We start from the raw sequence: 19,287 nt of genomic DNA on the forward strand, positions 1-19,287 counted from the left end.
CATCTGAAGTTCACAGTTCAGACAGAGTGAGAGAGACACGCACACAAACCTAAAACACAACCAGCTGTGGCGCTGCAGTGATGGATGCTGCATCAGCACTACGATAGTAATAAGACACACACACACACATAGGGTGAGAGAGCGAGCGAGAGAGACAGCACATGATCCACTTTTTAAGTTTTAAGACTTATGGATTATTACTAAACATCTGACAAAGGGCAGGGTTTGTCTTCAGTACTTCAACACTACATCCATCTGTCAGCAAACCCTCTCCATTATCCTTCCAATCTCAGGCGTGATTCCGTCCAGCACAGCGCCACATGTTCCTCATACTACTGTACAACACGCTGGTGACCACATATCCAGTGGAAATGTGCAAAAGTTTTAGAAACTTTGTCCACGCGCGTGCGGTTCGCCGCGAGGATCAAACTCACGTCACTTCCAGTCCCCGGAATGGCAGCATGTTGAATCTGAATCAAATGCGCTCCGTGTTCATCAATAAGACGCTGACGCTGTCTTTTCCTCCTCACGGCAGCCAGGAGCTACGCGCCGTGGCTATTGCTTTAAAAGAAATCCCACATTAATTCTCTAAATCAGCATATGGATCAGAGAGATTTCCCTTCACACAACTTGGGACAGCCGTCCCATTCAAAACACATTAGACTAAGTGTGACACCGTCACGGTGGCAGATGTTCTTTACATTTCTCCCCATTCCTAACCTATTTCCTAGTCGCTAAAGCACCGAACCCCACGGTCTCCTTTCACCCGTCCTCCCTCTCCAACAGCACACAAACCGGCACAAGACAAAGAGAAACAAGATGAATTAATACCAAACGGGGTCCCTGCGGTACTGAGAGGGGATTGTTTTTTTGTTCTAGTTGAAAATATTTCTCACTTTTTAGTGGAGCACGCTCCGCTCCCACATGTATTGTCTGGCTGTGATCATGTGTCAGAGCTGTACAAGTGGGATGTGGGGCCGGGTGCCCGGCAGGCTTGTCTGAAGCAGACGGCTTGTTTGCGTGTACTTAACAGCTCCTCACAGCTGTGTTCTCTCTAAATGTAACAGGAGAAGACCTCATCCATCAGAAAAAAGGCATTCCCCCCCTCCTCCTCTTTCCTTACTCCTCTCCTCTTCCTTCTCCTCCCCCTGACTTTTTTTTTTTTTTTTGCTCAAGTGCCTCTATTGCGAATATGTCGGCAAACAGGCGAGAGGTCGCGTCGCAGGTCACCCTGTGAATCGCGGCTTTTCTCTCTTTTCAAGAGGGTGTGCGTTTCTCAAGAAGTCGCTTGTGAGCAAGTGATCCCAGCGCAACACATGTTGGGGGTTAGTGAAATTGGATTGTGCTGTGACAACACAGATGCGACCTGTCCAGAAGGAACTTGACTTACAACTCGTTTAAGGGCGACTTTGTCCTTAAACACCTCTTGAAAGTTCCAAAGGAATTTAAGCGTGGTTTCCGCGTCGTCTGCGTTGTTTCGTCTCTGACCTGTCGTCCTCCAAAACGTGACCCATGCCTCGTTCCCCGGTTAATGGCTCTGGACTGTGGTCACGCGGTTTCCATGCACATCATACAGTCGTTCGTCACTGGACGTGGACCGTGACCTTTACACCGCTGATTAACCCTGAAACCAGGAGGAGCGAGACAAGCTTCCAAGAGCAGAAATCCAAGTCTTTGGTCCACGCTGACGTCCAACAAAGAGGCCCCTCCGCTGGTCTTGCTCAGTGCACAGCCAGTAAATGTTTCACTTTGACTTCACATACGTGACAATAAATTAAGGGGCGTTTATCAAAGTTGCTTTGTCGGAGCATGACAGAAGCCACTTTAAGCATAAATTACTGCAGCGGCTAAATACCTTGGTGCCATTTGAAGTTGGCGAAGAAGATTGATTAGCTGCTTACTGTTGTGGTTTGTTTCTGCATTTGGGATGAACCCACTGTCGCTAAAATCAGGCAAAGCTCAAATAAAGTCACGAAAAAGAAAATAAATGAAAATAAAATGTTTCATTAATAAAAAAGCTTAAAATGAACAGAACAAATAAATACACAATTATCTCTATTACAGTTTACTGGATTTTATAAGGAGATTTTTACATATTTACATTATATTGGTGCCGCTGCTGCTGCTGGTTCACCCACTAATCAAACTACGTTTTTATAGTATACGACTAACTCAAACTGATTTACTGCAACACATAAAGCGAAGTTTTCAAACAAAAACAAAACATACATACACAATTCCCACCATATGAGAGAACTCATGGAGTGACATGCCAACAAGCGTGTATTCATGTAGCGCCTCTTCCCGGCCTTGTCTTCTGGGAACAGACTAATTGCGCTAGAACAGAAATAGAGCTCAGAAGTCTGAATGTGCTCCTGGAGAGATGCCCTCAATCCACAACCCACCTACCAACCCCCTGCTGCTTTTACTTTCTGATTTCTTCATGCCTGTTGTAAAAAAAAAAGGCACAGATGTAGAGTGAAAATGTCACATTTTAAACTCTCACGAGGGTCCTAAGTCAACGCAGCTGCGGAGTCTAACGCACCTATGCCTGCGCACGTGTGATATTCCATTTATATCTATAATGCCTGCGACAGTGGCTCATCCAAACAAGCCACAGTCACGTCTGGAGTGCGATACCTCCAACTCTGGCGACAGGAGAACTGGATCCTGCTATTCACAGCCTGTCTGGGTATAGGACTGATATTAGAGAGGCTTTTACAACGCGCCGAGGGAGCGCTGAGTCTCCAGCAGGCACACGAGAACCGCACCCCTGTTGTCTCCTGCTGGTGAGCTCGTGTGCTCTCTGGGCACCGCATGCCCCGCAGATGTGGACGGGAAGGCTCTCTGTCCTGCAGCACGCGCGCCAGGTACCGGCATCGGAACGCAGACTGCCCATAAGACTCGTGAAAACTTGGCTCAGGCCGGGGCAATGTGGGTCAGCGAGAAAACCCCGGGGACGAGGGCGAGGGCGGCGTCTGCTCGGGGAGGCTGGAGCTGCTGAGTGGCTCCCAGCAGCTCGGCTCGCCGTGGTTGACACACGCTTTAGGAAGTGACAGTCTCACAGCGAGGCATGAGGAACGGCCCCTGGCTTTGGCTGCACACCCGCCTGGTAATGGATGGAGAGGGAACACGGAAAGAAAGGAGAGCTCCGCTTTGCGGGTGACAGCCCCAAAACTTTTGGGAGTCAAGCGAGTTAGCGCCAAAGTTCCCTGTCAGCCCATTAAAGACGTGAAGCTGGCATCTCGGTCTATTGAAACCATATGTGTGAAAGAATTTCTCTGCTGGTAAGACATTCCAAATACTGTCCCAGAGCCAAAGACTTTGGTGTTAGTCTAATTTGAGCAGTATGTTGGGGCGAGCTCGCCGCGCTTTGATCATGTGGAGATCGTTTGGTACAAATTGAACTAACCCCGGCTCCGTTTCTGGTGGATCACAACTATGGATTTGTTGAATTAAACGCTTCGTTGAAAGCAGTCTGCACATGAAAAGAAAGTTGCTCTGAGGAATCCGATAGCAGGTTTTTCACCTAACCAGCAGGTCCGCTCCTTTTATTACTTTTAAACTCAATCCACGCCGCGCGTCCGCGCTGCTTTAACGAGACGTGGGCCATGGCCTAGAGGAGATCATGTTCTGAGGGAAGACAGGCAGAAATCACCTGGGCTATGTAATGGAGAACATATTGCACAGAGAGCCTTTAGCATGTACTATCATGGATCAGACTGCACACGCATACGTTCCCCGTCCTCGGCTTCTTTGATACCCTTGTTTTTAGCTTTTTCACAAGACCTCTGATCTCCAGCTACAAACCTGTGCGCTCACTCTTTTACTCACACTTGTGGTCCAGCATGTGGACCCCCCCCTGCATTTTTCATAGTCGTGATTCTTTAGGCTTATTCCACTTGTGTCTGCAGACAAAAGCAGAAACATTTGGTTGAGGCTGAACCTTTTTGCCTGACATGTTTCGCAGCGGCACCCTGCTGTGTGAGCGGACCCGCCGTCACACGTCGGGGGCAGAGGGGCTGCTTATCTGTGCTATTGATTTCCCATTGGCTCTGCTCCTCGTTTGGTAAATGAAAACATGCTGTTTGCAGGAAACAAGTCTTTTCTCTTTGTGATGTCTACACGTCCTGAGAAGTAGCAGCCAACGGACAGAACCTCATTTTTGCTGCTTATATATTGGGGGAGAGGGTAATAATAATTATTATTATTTTTCTTAAATGAGCAAATGATCCATTAGACTTAGCACGATATGATAGTACCAAACTGTTCTTGATATAATGTAGCAATGAAATTGTCTAAGGCTACTTAGATAAACAAGAACAAACTTCTTACAACATTAAAAAGATTCTGTTATATTAAAACCATTAGGTTTGGATGTAAGCCTCAAATCTAAATATCAATACTGTCCTGTGCTGAACAAAACAATAAGAACAACAGTGCAGAAAGGAGGGGGTGGAGAGAAAATATGGAGGTTGCAGGGGAATTCATGCCCGTAGTGCACATGTGCCGGCCTCTCCTGGCATCAGGTAGGAGCTGATTGATCGCACTTCAAAGGCGTGAAGTACTGGATAATTAAAATTGCAGTATAAACAAATAGCATGTATTATACCCCGCATCGTATGTTGATAATAAATGGGCTCTGCGCTTGTGTTCATGTTGGTCGTTGCCCTGAGAATCACAAATTTACATGCCCTTGTAGTGGAGAATGAAAGAACCTGCAGCCATATTGACCATCTTGTGAATAATTATGGAAGTTTTTTTCATAATACAGAGTTCTAACACTTGCTTATGCGCATTACTTTTAATTATAACAAAGAACTTTTAAAATACAAAACATCGTGTCTGTTTAAATCTCCCAATGCAATAATGAGCTTGTGCAACATATGAGCACATTAATATGCTTCAAGACTGACATGTTGCCATGAACTGACACAGAGCCAACAAGGAGCATAATAGCATGCAATGGATAACAATGCAATACAACCAGCTACACACTATGCTATTACATGCTTCTGCACCTGTTAGGTGTTTCAATTTCCAAAAAACCCATGAGTCCTTCTGTTCTACTGCAAGAATGAAAGAAAAAAAAAAACAAACAAACTCAAAACAAGGCTCCACAGACTACATTTTCGTGGCAGTCATCATGAAACCTTTATGTGGACTATTGGAAAATGTTTTGGCTTGTTTTATTTGTATCACAATCATGGTTTCACAGATTCCCACTAAAGGCTGTGTTAATTGAGGGGTACCGCGGCCTCGACGCTCAGCAGACACAAAGCCTGGCCAAAGACACGCAGGGCGACTGTAGCAGTAAAAACACAATGCTAGACGCAGCGCAGCGGCTGCATGTGGGATAGCTGTGGGGACGCGGGGAGACAAATCTCCCACTTATTGTTGGGATACACAAGCGCTGTCCTCTGGAGCTGCACAAACAACCCTGCACCGCAAACAATGGAGTTGTCTGCCACTATTCACTACACATTGTCAACCCCAGCGCCCTGCGGCTGACGACTACCGCCTGCCTTCCGTGCAGGCGTCATGCGGTCGACTGGGCCACAGGCACCATGCGAGTACAAGAGCACAATCGTAAACCCAAACCCGTTGCGTAACTGAATACAGAGTAAGGTCGTGTAGGATGGTGAGACAAGTGCCTGAGAGTGAGGAGATTATTGCTCTCACCGCCATTGAACACGGGCTCCAACCTGCTTCAAAGACTGGTACTGGCTTCCATTAACTGGGAGCTGTGATACAACGCAGCAGGAAGCCTAGTTTCGTTTTTCTCCCCTTCGAAATGCGAATCTTCTCCGGACTAGGCCCTGTTAAACTTGCACTGACATTGCAGCTGAAATCCCACACCACCAGTGGCTGACACGCAGCCCCAGTGGCCAGGGGCAGAGTTGGGAAGGGGAGGCGCTGCTTCGCGTACCTGTTACACAATCAAATGTGATCAGGAGTGACCAGTTGGAGGGACGCAGGCTGTGCGTGCAAACATGTGCAAATCCCGCGCAGCATCCTGCTTCATGCTTTCGATTCAAATGAATGGGAAAGAATTTGAATAAAGTCTAAACACTGTCTGAACAAGTGTCTGCACGTAATGACACCTGTCTGTACAGTCAATAATGACACAGATATTGTTGTAATTGTAATTTAAGCTTGGCCTCGTAAAAGCAGAACTTGAAGGAAGAAGAATAGGAATCGAGAGGTTGCTGATGAAGTCAGGAGCTGTCATGGAGTACAGTCCACAAGAAACCACGGTTGGGGTTTCAGAGGAGCAGCTTGAATTAAGGTCCAGGCTGTGACTATAAGATCTTGTGGCCACAGCTGGGCTTAGTGGTTAAGGCAGTGGGCCGGCCTTAATGGATTTGTGATGATGTATCTTTGAATTCTTGCCTAAGACCCCTGACTGGGAGTGGGCTCAGGATGCCTATCTCTGTGGACATCTTGGCCCAGCTTCAGGCTCTGGGATCTGGTTTCACCTGCCCATGGGAGAAATTCACCAGCGCTGGAGCAACCGAGGATTAGTGCGGATGACCCTGGGAGCAGCAAAGCAACATTTGAGACCACTAAATAGAGAAAAGTTGTTTGACCTTGAGGCATGGACAAGGTGAAAACAAAGAGAGATTATTAGATTAGTTAAAGTGAAACATTACACCTGGATATTTCCACACCAAAAAGGAACCCTAATACTTTTGTAAGACTAAGTTAAGACAATAACTTCAATGTAAATTAAAATTTATCCTCTTGACTTTGAGATTTAGTGAACACACAAAGAACTTAAAGACTCACAAATAGCTTTTTTGAATCTAAACAAAGCAACAAAGTGCATCACTTGTTATCTAAACCCTAGCTAAGTGATACCTCTGGGGTACGACTGCCCTGGAGCAAACAAGCCAGAGTGGCACAAGTTGAGTCCACTCAAGGTCACAGCCTTGCTTCTCCTATGACCGGCCACCATGTCTTCAGGCCTAAGCCATCAGACAGATTACAAGTATGCTCCCAACAAAGGCCGGCGCCTGTGCCCCCCAGTGCACCTACCCTGTGCAACCAGAGAGATCCTAAAGGACTCGTCACCCTGTCTCAAGGCAGGAGCAACAGAGCAGGGAAAGCGGCCACTTCAATCATCCCGGGGTCAAAGGTCACGTAGGTCAAATACCTCAGCTAAGATCCCCAACCCATATGTCACAGTGGCCAGCATTGGTCAGTATCGCGAACCGGACCGTGGATATATCCAACCCAGCTCCCGCTGAGACAACAAGGAGAGGGCTTACGTTGGGACATCAATACCACGGTTCAGTGGTGAGGCTATTGAAAAGTCCATACAAAGAGAGTCTCTGAGTGAGATGTCAATTATTGTGCAGTGTTAAAAAGTTCTACTTCACTTATCATCACTTTCTTACCCTCTGCTCTTAATATCTCTTATAGTTATATAATTTTACTGCCGCATGGCTTGACTTTCTTTCATGATATACTTTGTTCGATTCGAACAGAAGAAGAGACATTTGAGACACAGTGAATAAAGAAAATGTGCCCGTTTTTAGATACTAAAAAAAACATGGGCCTAGTTTTTGAGGCTGTTAACAAGATAATCTATAAGTCGGGAGGGCGATTTTTAACAAGGGTGTTTTTTATGATCTCTGTTACAATAAAATGAACAGGTAAAACACTGAGTGATTAAAGATAATGAAGAACAGATATGCCTGACACCGTCTTCAGGATCCCTAATGAAAGATTACACTGCACTTTGAAGAGTTTTACTGCCCCTGTAAATCAAGACTAAATACTTATTATTTGAAAAGGTATTAAGCGTGCTGTGGCCATACTATGTGCTAGCCTGTTTACGATTAAGAGGGGGCAGGAAAGAGCATCGGGGATTTCATTGGGGATTTTATAAGGGAGCCCCTGTATGCCCTGGAATTCCAGCGCTCGAGGAGTAGCCCGTGTGAGCGTGTTGTCTGAACACGCACGCCTTTTGTGCAGCAACACTATGACATGACAAAGTCTGAGTGAAAGCAGATCACGGCGAACCCAAGTGTAAGTCCTTCAATACCCCTGACATCCCAGCTCTGAGCTCCAGGATAAAGAACAAAAGAGCAGGAGCAGGTAAACATGTGCTAACAGCTAACCTGTTGCTCGTCTGGATTGATGCTTTTGTTTAGTTTTTGACAGCCACACGTCTTTTACCGCTTGAGTAGCTGCAGATGACTCATGTGCAAAATTAAGCCGAGCGCTCGTCCTCTTTGGTGCATTTTTTCACACGGACACATAAAGAATCGGTCGCCTGTCATTCCAGTCCAGTTCGTCACATCGTTTGTGGTTTGAACTGCCTCTTTTTTTTTTTTTTTTTTTTTTTGCCGAGGGCTGTTGATCCTTGTCCCCTGGCTGACAAGAGCCAGAGATGGAAACCAGTAAACAAGGTCAGAAACTTTACTACAGACTCAGGAAGGCCTTCGACGGGCGGTGCATCTCCCCAATGATAAAACCACCGAAGTCACCACTTTTACCATGTCCTCTAAATGTCAAATGTGAGAGGATTACAACACTGGTATAAATCACACAGCAAGGTAAGCCAGGAACTCTGACCTAATATGGAATGAGCAAAAGAACATTTGTGTGTTTTTCAAGTCTTACGTCCCTTCAAAAGCAGAGGTCGCTCGGGTCGTATGCTTTACCCCTGTAAAAATACTGCAGAGCGAGTGGTTTCAATTTGCTCAAGTGATTAAGTTCACGCCAGCCCCCAGTGCACTGGCAAGGGTCATTTGTGCTTAGCCAAGTTACTGATGAAGGCAGGGAGGAGTGATGCTAACCGTGAGCATTGGTACTGACATGGCATTAGGCGCTATAACAAGGCTCTGAATCATGGGGTGTGCTACAAGGTTTCGTCGAGGTTACAAGAAAGCTGAAAGCGTTTTATGTCTCCACCTATTCAGCCGGGCCTTTGTTCTATAAAAAAAAAAAAAAAGGCCAAGTGCCCAAAGTCAAACGCGAGTGACGTATCTCAATATAGTGGCCTGTGCTGTTTGGGTTGTTTATTCAACGCCAGCTCAGTCATGTCCGCTAAAGGAGCGTAGCGCTAACAAAAGCACTTTAATCAGCAGTGAAGACAAACTCTGCTTTAATACATGGAGGAATTAACTTATGAGCCGTCTGTGTTTGCTCTGACTGGTAACTGTTGGAATTTCTCAAGCCTCTGTAACCCGCAACTTGACAGATACGCCACTAACAATTCAACTGTGCAGACGATTGACAGTATTGCAGTCGCTTTGCAGAGGGGGATTGCCGTTGCGCGCTGTTTGGGGGTCGGCGGTGTAACACCAGATGTGAGCTGTGCACCGCGCCATCAATAATGAAAAAGTCTCCCTAATCTTAACTCTCTCAGTCACATCAAACCTTATGGTGAACAAAAACACTGTGTCTCAGGTAGCTAAATTATTGATACAACCGCAATTTAAAATCTCCCCACTGCAATTTTTCGCAATGTTTCCCTCCTCAGCTGCTGCTCCTATTGTTGATTTATTTATTTATGTATTTGTTTTCACTGGGTGTTTGGGTATCTTTTTTATTTATTTCTGGAGGGGGGTGGGTGTTTTTCTCCACTTTTCACCTTTCACATCTTGTGGAATTCAGCGCTCTCATTTCCTCCCTGTGATATGGAGTGCGGCGCTTCAGAAACAACTGTCAGGTTCAAATCAAAAATGGGTGGAGTGGGTGTAATATTAAACTACTGAACACAAGCCGAGACTTGAGCGATGGATATGGCACCCGGTTTTCCTCCCCTCCGCTTCTTCCTTTGCCTTTGTCAGCTCCGGGGGTTTCTCTCTGTAGTCGGAACAATGCGTGGGTGATGTCTGCACTCGGAAGGAGATGTTCTGTACAGCAATTTAGTACAAATGCATCCCATAATGATCATGTTTTGTTACCTTTATGTAGCTCCAGTACCAGTTCCTCTCCTCTGGAAGCCTGAGCGCTGTAAACAGCTACGCAGGCTGCTCCCTTTTAGCCAGGTATTTACTACTGCTGCTTTGCTCTCCCATCACACTGATGGAGGAACCTCTTCATCTCGCTGCAGCTCCGCACAGCCAGCAGGTGCGTTCAGGGAGCAGGCGGAACGCAGGAACTCGTACGCACGCACACGCCGCCCTACACTTTCTACATACTTACACAAGTACACATCAACAAGCGTGCATGTAAGCTGTTCCACACACCGCTTGTGCCTTGATAAGCCCCCACAGCTGTTCGCCGGGTACAAGAAATATCTGCATGTAATGTTTTTGAACAGCTTTTTTTGGGCTGCGACGCCCCGAACGTGTTCCGCCGTCACGCCGGCGTGGGCACTTAAAACAATCTCCTGTCACGTCGCCCCGAAAGGCCCCTTAGCTCTACAATAACAGAACAGGTTGACGAAATGAAAAACTCATTCCTCCCTCGTTTACGCGTCTTTTCAGCTCTGACCCTGGCAGTAAAAGATCAAAGGGCTTTTTGAGGCCTGCTCTTGTTTCAGGCTGCTTTGGAGGGACAGCTGAGGAGCTCGGCTCTACAGCGCGCGACAAGAGCTGTTTTTCAGACCCTTATCTGCCGACAGCGCAAACCCTGACTCATAAAGCTAAAGCACACAAGTTGTTATGCCTTAGATTAATGGTTATAGGGTCACAGATGGCTATCAGAAGCGACGTGAACACTGGAAGCCACAAATCCTCAGAGTTAAAGGAAAATTGTGGGATTATTAAAATTTCAAATATATATTTTATTTTAACATCTGAATCTGAATTACATCATTCACTCTGTGTCCGAGTCATACTCCCATCCTACCTAACACCCCCCCCCGCAATATCCATAGTAACAGAAGAAGCCCCAGAGGTGGTAAATCAATAGCAATATGCCAATCTTTATCTGAGCAACCCCCACTCCCCATTCTTGTGTAGCGCTGTCACTTTAGATCTAATGATCCAACCTATGAAGCGTTGATGAGCAGTTGGTTAGTACGTCACTCTTCATTCACCTGCACACACACACACACGCACACACACGCACGCACACACGCACACACACACACACACACACACACACACACACGCTTCCTTCTTTGTTGGAACAATAACATTTAAATTGCTTCTGTCTTGTTAATTATATAATGTTTGTAATGCAACTTCAGCTAATGTGGTATAATTTATGTGAAATTATGGGCACTATAAAAAGATGACAAGCAGGGGACTGGGTTATGTGTCTTAGCTGGAGTGGCCGCTGCACTGTCCATAACGCAAATGGATCCGTATTGAGCACCGCCATTGACCTCGGAGACCTCTGCTCTCTAGCCAATCAGCACCGTGCCTCAGGGGCGATTATGACATTTACTCACACAGATTATAATTTCAAATGACTGTTTAAAAAAAAAAAGGCCCCCGGTGGAGCAGACAGAGGAGACAGAGGGGAGCAGTGGCTAGAAGGGAGAGGGAGCGCTCAATAAGAATAGACTTGAAATAATCAATAGGAAATGGACACACAACACAGGCCCTGCAGGCTGTGCAGATCAATAAGCTGTGTTAAGTGGCAGTGATGCCCTCCATTGATGAGCAAATGGCTGTACAGGCTGTCCTCGCTCTCTCTCTCCCTCCCTCTCTCTCTCACCAGTGGGTCAATCAGCGGGGCCAGGTGGTTAACCACATGTCGCCTCCAGACATTGCACACCAGGGCTCAGCCGCTGATACGCCGAGCCCGGTCATCTGGTCTGCTCTCTGCCCTGCCCTCCACCTCCAAGCGCCCCCCTGCTCCCCGTGCAAAGCTGAGGGGACTTGTGGGAGGTCAAAAGTCCCTTGCATAGAGTGGCGCAGTTACAAATTTCTTGACCCATTCCATTAATTTACAGTACATACCTCCACTTGCATCTGCTCATTTCAGCGTCGCTGTCCGTGATGCAGAACGGTCGCAAAAACATGACATAAAATACTACAAGCCTCCTGACTTTAACAAGTCTAAGACACATTACTTACTGGAAAAGTCTCTGTTGTTTCCGAGCAACACCTGTTGTGGATGTCCCGTACTGGGACGGCATAAATCAAAGGCGCGCTGTGCGCCAACATGTGTATATGAAGCGAGGGGAGCGGAGAGGGAGGCCGCCTCTCTTCCTCTCTGCAGCGTTGTGTTCATCATCTCCTCGCCAGTACTCCATCTTATTACTTCTGCCATATGACACGCGCCTCAAATCGCACGACCCATGAATAATATACGACCACGCCACCTCAGCACAGATGAAAGCGCACGCGGTGCACTGTGGGTCGGATGCAGCGGGCTGAGACGCAGAGGAAGTGAGGAGGGGAAGTAGGATGATGAGGAGGAAGAGACTATATACAATGCAAAGGCCTGTGATTTGGGTTATGTGTGTGTGCGCGCGTGTGTGTGTGTTTCAGACTTACCTCCAGCTGCAGCAGAGGTGACAGCACACATCAGTGTCAGCTTGAGGTAGCTGCCAGCGGCACCTGAAGAGAGCAAAGAAGGGAGAAGAATGAGAGGATGCGGGGGGAGAGGGAACCAGCGGAACAGCAGCGAGCGCACACATGGGGGGGGGGGGGGGCGTTCCTCTCAGGAGGGCTGATCAGTGCGAGGCACTTTGCCCGTCTGAGCTCTGTGGGGACGCGGCGTTTCTGCGTGGCGGGGTCGGTGGGGGGGGGCAAAAACAAACACCGCTTTTGATCGCCCCCCCCCAACGTCTCACCCCAGAGTCGGTGTCGAGGAGGCGCCGGTTCTGAGCGCCGACGCACCGACACACACAGGGCGTGTGCGCGCAGAGGTGTATCACGCAGCAGAGCAAGGGATTAGGAACAAAAACGTCTAATCCCGGATACTACTCCGAGCAACACCCAATGAAACAACATTGTTCCCACAAGCCTCAAGTTGTCCATTCAAGAACAAGGCTGTTACGTCACGCCGACAGCTGTTAAACGACACCCGCTTGCGCTTAATTTTTTATAGTTACCCGCCGCGTGTTTCGCACACAACGGCGATGCGTGCAGTGTTGGGTTCCCGTTGTGAATCACAAGTATTGTGTCACTGTAAAAAAAAAAAAAAAGAAAAAAGCACCCATTCAACAGCAAATCCTACCAGGAGCCGGCGAAGGGCCGACAAAGGGCCCGTCGCGGCGAGCAGGTGAGCAGCCACATTGTGCTGCAGTCAGAGGCAGGACGACACAATGGGGGGAAGCGTTGTGAGAGCTTGACCCGGGCGGCCTTCACTTCACCTCAGGTAGACAAGGTTAAGACGGATGGTCCTAATTAAAAGAAAGAGCCTCTCTTTTTTCTCAATAGCATCAGGTTTATTTTACAGGAACTTTAACAGAGCCGTTTGTAAGGGAGGTAATTATACGGTAAAGTGATTAGAGATCCCTGAAGGCGCGGAGGTGACAGACAGACCCGGTGGGGTAACCCAAGTAACCTTTCACTATGACATCTCTTCCTATTGTCATTCACGCCACACGCTAATTTCAACCATGCAGCTTGCATTTACACTCTCTCTCTCTCTCTCTCTCTCTCTCTCTCTCCCACTGTCATTTTACTATGTGCGAGAACAATGCACATTTCGCCAAGTGTGGCTCCGGCGAACTCTCCACAAAAGGTGACGGAGATCAATTTCCAGTGAGGAGGGGTCCTGTTGGCGCGAGAGCCGAAGCAGCTGAGTTTCCACCACAACAGTGACCTAGCGGATCTTTGGAGGCCGGGACTAGACGCAGAGCAAATGACAAGGCTCCCAGCGACCGTTTAACGTGGCTGCTTATGCCAAGCATGAGAGCCCCCCCACCCCCGACCCACCCACCCCTCGGGGGCTCTGCGAAGCGGAAATGTGTGCCGGGCATAGCAAGGAATGCACTAATCTGCTGTTTATTAAGTGGGGGGAACTCGAGATTGGCGATTAAATGGAGATTTGACCGCGATACAGTTGCTCCATAGGCGCGGGCACGTGATACAATCAAGGACTATGAAAGCGAGCTGTTTAACGGGTGCTTCATGTCCCCGATATTTCTGTAAAACAAGCAGGCGACTTGATTAGTCTTAAAAAAGGACTTATATAATAATCATTCACCCGGGCTGAGATCTGTATTTTAGGTCGATTTCATTTAAAAAGTCATGTTTTACGTGTTTGGACCACTGCTCTGTGGAGCGGAGCGTGCTCCCACTGTTATTTTATTTCTGTGCTTGACTTAACATGACATTGTGTTATGGGTGTATGCGTATTATTCCTGTGTATCGGCGCCTGTACAGCGTGTTCTTTTAGGCAAGCCCACTTGAGACTGATTGAGAATTATTGCCACATACTACCAAAGCTATTCAGGGAAGCAATTAAAATCTGTTTAGCTGTCTGCATGCATGAACGCACCCTCTCATGCCACACTCTGATACTATTATTACGAGTCAGTCTCCATAGCAGAGGACTGCACAGGGTCAGTGTCAGTCTTAAGGTTAGATGGGAGACTGCATGATTTCAAAGCTGCTGGGAGACATCAGCTCAAACAATGACTGTGATCAAGGTTGAGAATATGATTATTTTAGATCATTTTAAATTATTCTATTATTTTTGGCATACTTTCAATTTTCATTTTCTTATGGTGTAATTCCTAATTATTAAATTAATAATGAATAAATAATGATGCTTTCGTCTGTTGCTCCGCCTACTTTTAGTAGAACAATGTCAGCGGTGCTCGTTTGGTGGCTGTTATGAAGTGGACTTGAAGAAAACATCTGTGCCGGGAGAGAGAGACGCAGTCATCCGAGGTCCGTGTGACTTTCCTCACGGCTAAGTGATAAACGCAAACAGCGCTTGTCTGCAGCATGAGTTATATGGGGCCATTATAACATGTCGTAGCCCTTGTTGATTCTGACCCTGGGTGTAGCAGTGTGTCAGCTACACACAGGCGTGACTCTGTCTTATCAAAGCCCAACCAAAAGCCCTTTTAAGGCTCTCATATAAATCACTCATATAAATCACTTATCGTCCAATAGAGGTGTGCTGTGTTCCGTGCGAATTACATTGGACAGGGCCCCTTTTGTCAGCTCACCCTCTTTTGATAATTCTGCCGATCGCAGTTAATAACGCCTCTGATAAGATAAGCTGTGGCAGGCTCCTCTCCGAGAGCAAGGGATTTCGCAGGAACCCTCCTAGTCGTGTCAATACTCCTTTGTAAAGAGTCAACACACCTGAGCACATCAGAGGCCGACAAACTCATCTCGGGTCAACACGTTCGCCCCCGCCGCCGCCGCGCGCGTTTGTGCGGCAGCGAACGCGGAACAACAGGCCGGGCTTTGTGCCTGCTGCACTAATAACGGCCCTCTCCGCGAGCTCGCCTGACAGCTGGGTGGGACTTTGAAGAATTCTTAATGAAGCGATGCTGCAGATTAGCGCAGCGGCGGCAGCCTTTGAAGAAGCAGCTCAGGTTGTGAGGTCCTAATTAGGATTGGCCTATTTTAGTTTGAACACATCCTGAGGAGAGCGTGCTTTGTGTGTAGACCTGTCTGCATACAAGGAGGCTGCCTGAGTGTAATGCCTGGGTGACTTACACGCACAGATGCGTGTGCTGACGTATGAAGCTGTGGATTTATTTTTGGTCGAACTGCTGCTGCTAATGGTGGAGAGACCATAATTCTAGAGATCTGCGCGTGCACGCGGCAGCGTTTAGTCTCCTCAACCTGTGAGAAGAAGGAGAAGCTGCAGCTCTTCTCATTCATGGGCGTAAAGCGTTGTTCCACAGGGACCGGCTCCATGGGGGGCCCTGCCGAAGCGATGCAGCCTTGGAAGAAGAAGAGGTTGGATCTGGTTCCAGCTCCTCTGCAGTTCACCGTGACGCCGCCGCCGTCGCGCTGAACAATCGCCTTTCTGATCCTTCGGCGTTTTCTGTGGGACAATCACGACAGACGACGGAGCGAAAGCTGGGATCGATTTGCTGCACAAAAAAAGCGACGTTCTGGTTTTATTATCTAACAAGATTCTAAAACACTCATCAAAGTGAGCGCCCAATCACGTGGCTAAAACCAACACTGCAGCTCCGGCGCTGCACTAATGACCACGCACGCCCACATGTGCTGCACGTCGTACTCTTAGCTCTTCTTCAATCAGCACCGCTGCAAAACAATAGTGGAATGTCCCGGGCCGTTCCCATTCCTCAGTGGCTATCTGATGAGGGGATAATCCACGCCATCCTTATCAGTGGCAGGGATCCCATTTCCATATTCAAGCTGATAAGAGCAGTCCCTGATAAATGTGTAGTGATAGAGTGATACCTGTGGTCTGAAGCTGATGAGAGCCGTACGAATGGCTAAAGCAGAGAGGTGATGAAGGGGGGAGGGGGGTGGGGGTGGAGGCTGGACAGTAGCTTTCAGCAGGGCTGATAAAAGCACGGAGGAGAGGGCTGTGATTAATGTGCCTAAGTGGCCAAGGGTCACAGACAGGCCCTCACCAGTGACTGCTCTTAAGACGGGTCACCTCCACAGCCATCCGTCACGTACGTGCACGCGCACACGCGGCCGCACGCCGTTTGTGTGTGCACGTGCACGTGCGGATGAGACGACCAGTGCACGCTCGTCCGAATGCACGCATTTCATTTGCACGTGAAGACGTATCGTCTATTTCTTCAGCTTTGATCACGGTTGCTACTTGCACAGACCGGCGTGCCGCTTCCTAACCCGGGGGGGGGGCACGCCGGACTCCGGGGGGTTTGACTGACCACTCGAGGAGGACGCGCGACCTCCATTTTTCAGTGGCCTCGTCCTTGGGGCCAGACGCTCAGACACAAATGCATTATTAATTAGGCTCCGTTTCTCTGTGTCCACTGCTCCTTTATCAGCATGTTCACAATGACCACAGCCATTCCTCATTTATTAGCGCTTCATTTCAAGTGTCCGGACCGAGCAAGCGATCAGATACAAACTGAGGGGTGTCATGCTTCAATCTTAGTCTATAAAAGTCTTTTTTTACTATAGTGTTGTCATAGTATCAAAAAAATAAAAGCATGCTGACTATAAATTAATATTTCAGTTCATTATTTATCAGACATGTATGTAGCCAAATGTGTGTCAGTGTATTTAAATCTAACACAGTATCCTAATACCTTATTTGCATTGGGGCAACATGTGACCTTCCTTTGTACTCAGACTGCTTAAAATACAGAAATGGGTTTTCCTGCACAAAAAGTATTTTGATGTTTGTATATGTTGCAGACTTTGCTGTTGTTTTCTCTATAGGGACCGTAAAAAGAGGCCCCTGGTCCCTAGAGGAGACGTTCACCACGGGGAACCCTTAAAAGCACATATTAAAACACACTGTCTGTCTTCCTAACATCTCCTCACATCCCCAGGCCCCACCACACACTGTAAACAGCTGGCTGTACTGATATTTTATTAATGATGTTCTTTAATTAGTTTAATTACATAGAATCACATCTTTGTGCATAATTTCACTTGGTTTAATAAAAAAAAAATCCCAAATGGCAATTATGTATACATAGAAATCTCTGCCCTCTGGCAGAGAGAAGTGTAGTTGCGCGGGTTTCTTTTGAAAGCGACCTGTGCTGTGAGGTGCTGCACGGGTGAGTCAGAGAGCAGGTTCGCTCCGCACGCTTTTTGTTGTCAATCAGGCTTTGTTTGCTGATGAAAGCAGGGTGGTGCTGTGAGCCAAGCAAAGACTTACTCACACAATGTATCATGTTTGGTTTGATTATACTAGTGTTGCTTAGGTTTACACACAAAAAAAGCATGTATCCTTTCTTAAGCCTTGTAACTTGCCTGTTCTTGATTTGTCCATGCTCCTGGGAAAATAAAATCTTAATTGACACCTAACATTTTATACTCGCATGACTGAATTGTGTATTCAATAATCCATCACTAAAGCTTATGAAGCGGGGACATTTGGACAGCATCATCTGCCGTCCATTAAATGCCGAAAGAGCTCTGGGCATAGGAGTGCCGCGTTTCACTGTGACCCACATGCCAAGATGGCAGCTCCATGTGTGTTTGCACTGTAACCTAATAAGTGCAGATCAGCTCTTAAACACAGGGCTTTATTTAGACAGCACAATGGTTAGTCAGCAGCAACATTATCTGACCTCATACGCCTTATCATGCAAGCACTCTGTCAACAGCGTTACTGGAAGAGGACGGCGCTAATGCTCACACACATTAGCATCCCTCAACAGTTTCCAAGATGGCCGCCAGGATAGCTTTTGGTGGGGTTGGGGGCGGGGGGGAAGTGCAGCTTGTCAGACACTGATGTTCCACCATGATGACAACACGAGTAAATGAGGTTTCAGAGACCTTATCTAAGACAAAATCAATATGCTGCCTCCTCAGCTCAGGAGGGAAGCTTTCTGCATTATCTGCTCTGAACCAGCACGTGGGGCGAGAGAGCGACCGAGCCAAGGTGCTCCTGTATCTGGCGAGCTGGAGGATGTCTGTCTCCAGCTCCCATCAGCAGCCTCTCTTGATTTATATCACATCAACACACACACAGAAACGATAGTTATATTTCTATCTAGCCCACCTGGTCTACAGTATCACTTAAAAGTCAATTACCAGGCTAAATGACTTGAGGAATATCTCTCAAGAATGATGTTTCACACATTTTATCGATGGCAATAGCATTACAGCTGATTAGCGGAACCAAATGTGCTCTTTTTGTAATGCAACACACAGAAGGGTAACTGGATCGCTGTGTTGGCTCCAGCAGTCCCCGGACGAGCCCCGCTGGCGGCGAGACTGGAAACATCCCAGAAAGCCTCAGCCCTGAGAGGGGCTAATGTTTCAGCCGGGGCAAAGAAGCTCGGAATGATAATGTTGATTCGCTAAATAGTTGACTTGGAGGTCAGCCGCTTTCATGTGCTACACAGACAATACACACACAAAGTGTACTGCACTCGATTTAGGCCACGTTTTCTTCAATGGGGCTCAAAGAACAGCCAAGCAATCCGACACTGACACTGGAATGTGGCTGAGTTGCTGTTTGTCTCTCCCGCTGACTTCTACGCTATTCACTGGTTTGTCCACTAAGCCAGTAATCATGTTTAGCCACATTAGAACATATCTTGCTGTCCAGCCTCATCACTGTTTGGTAGAGTAGTATGAATTAGGGTGTACATTTCTGGGAGCTTTTATCCCTTTGCATCACAAACTGAAGCAGACGCAGACGCTGTAATGCAAACTGAGAGTTCACCATAAAATGTGTAGAACCACATGTCTGTTTCTTGGAAAAAACAGCTTGCAGTAATCAGGGGTTTTGGGCAGTTTCACTTTCCTTAGAAAGGGGGGGTACATC

The sequence above is a fragment of the Betta splendens genome, chromosome 3, assembly GCF_900634795.4.
Source record: "Betta splendens chromosome 3, fBetSpl5.4, whole genome shotgun sequence".
NCBI classification, from domain to species: domain Eukaryota; kingdom Metazoa; phylum Chordata; class Actinopteri; order Anabantiformes; family Osphronemidae; genus Betta; species Betta splendens.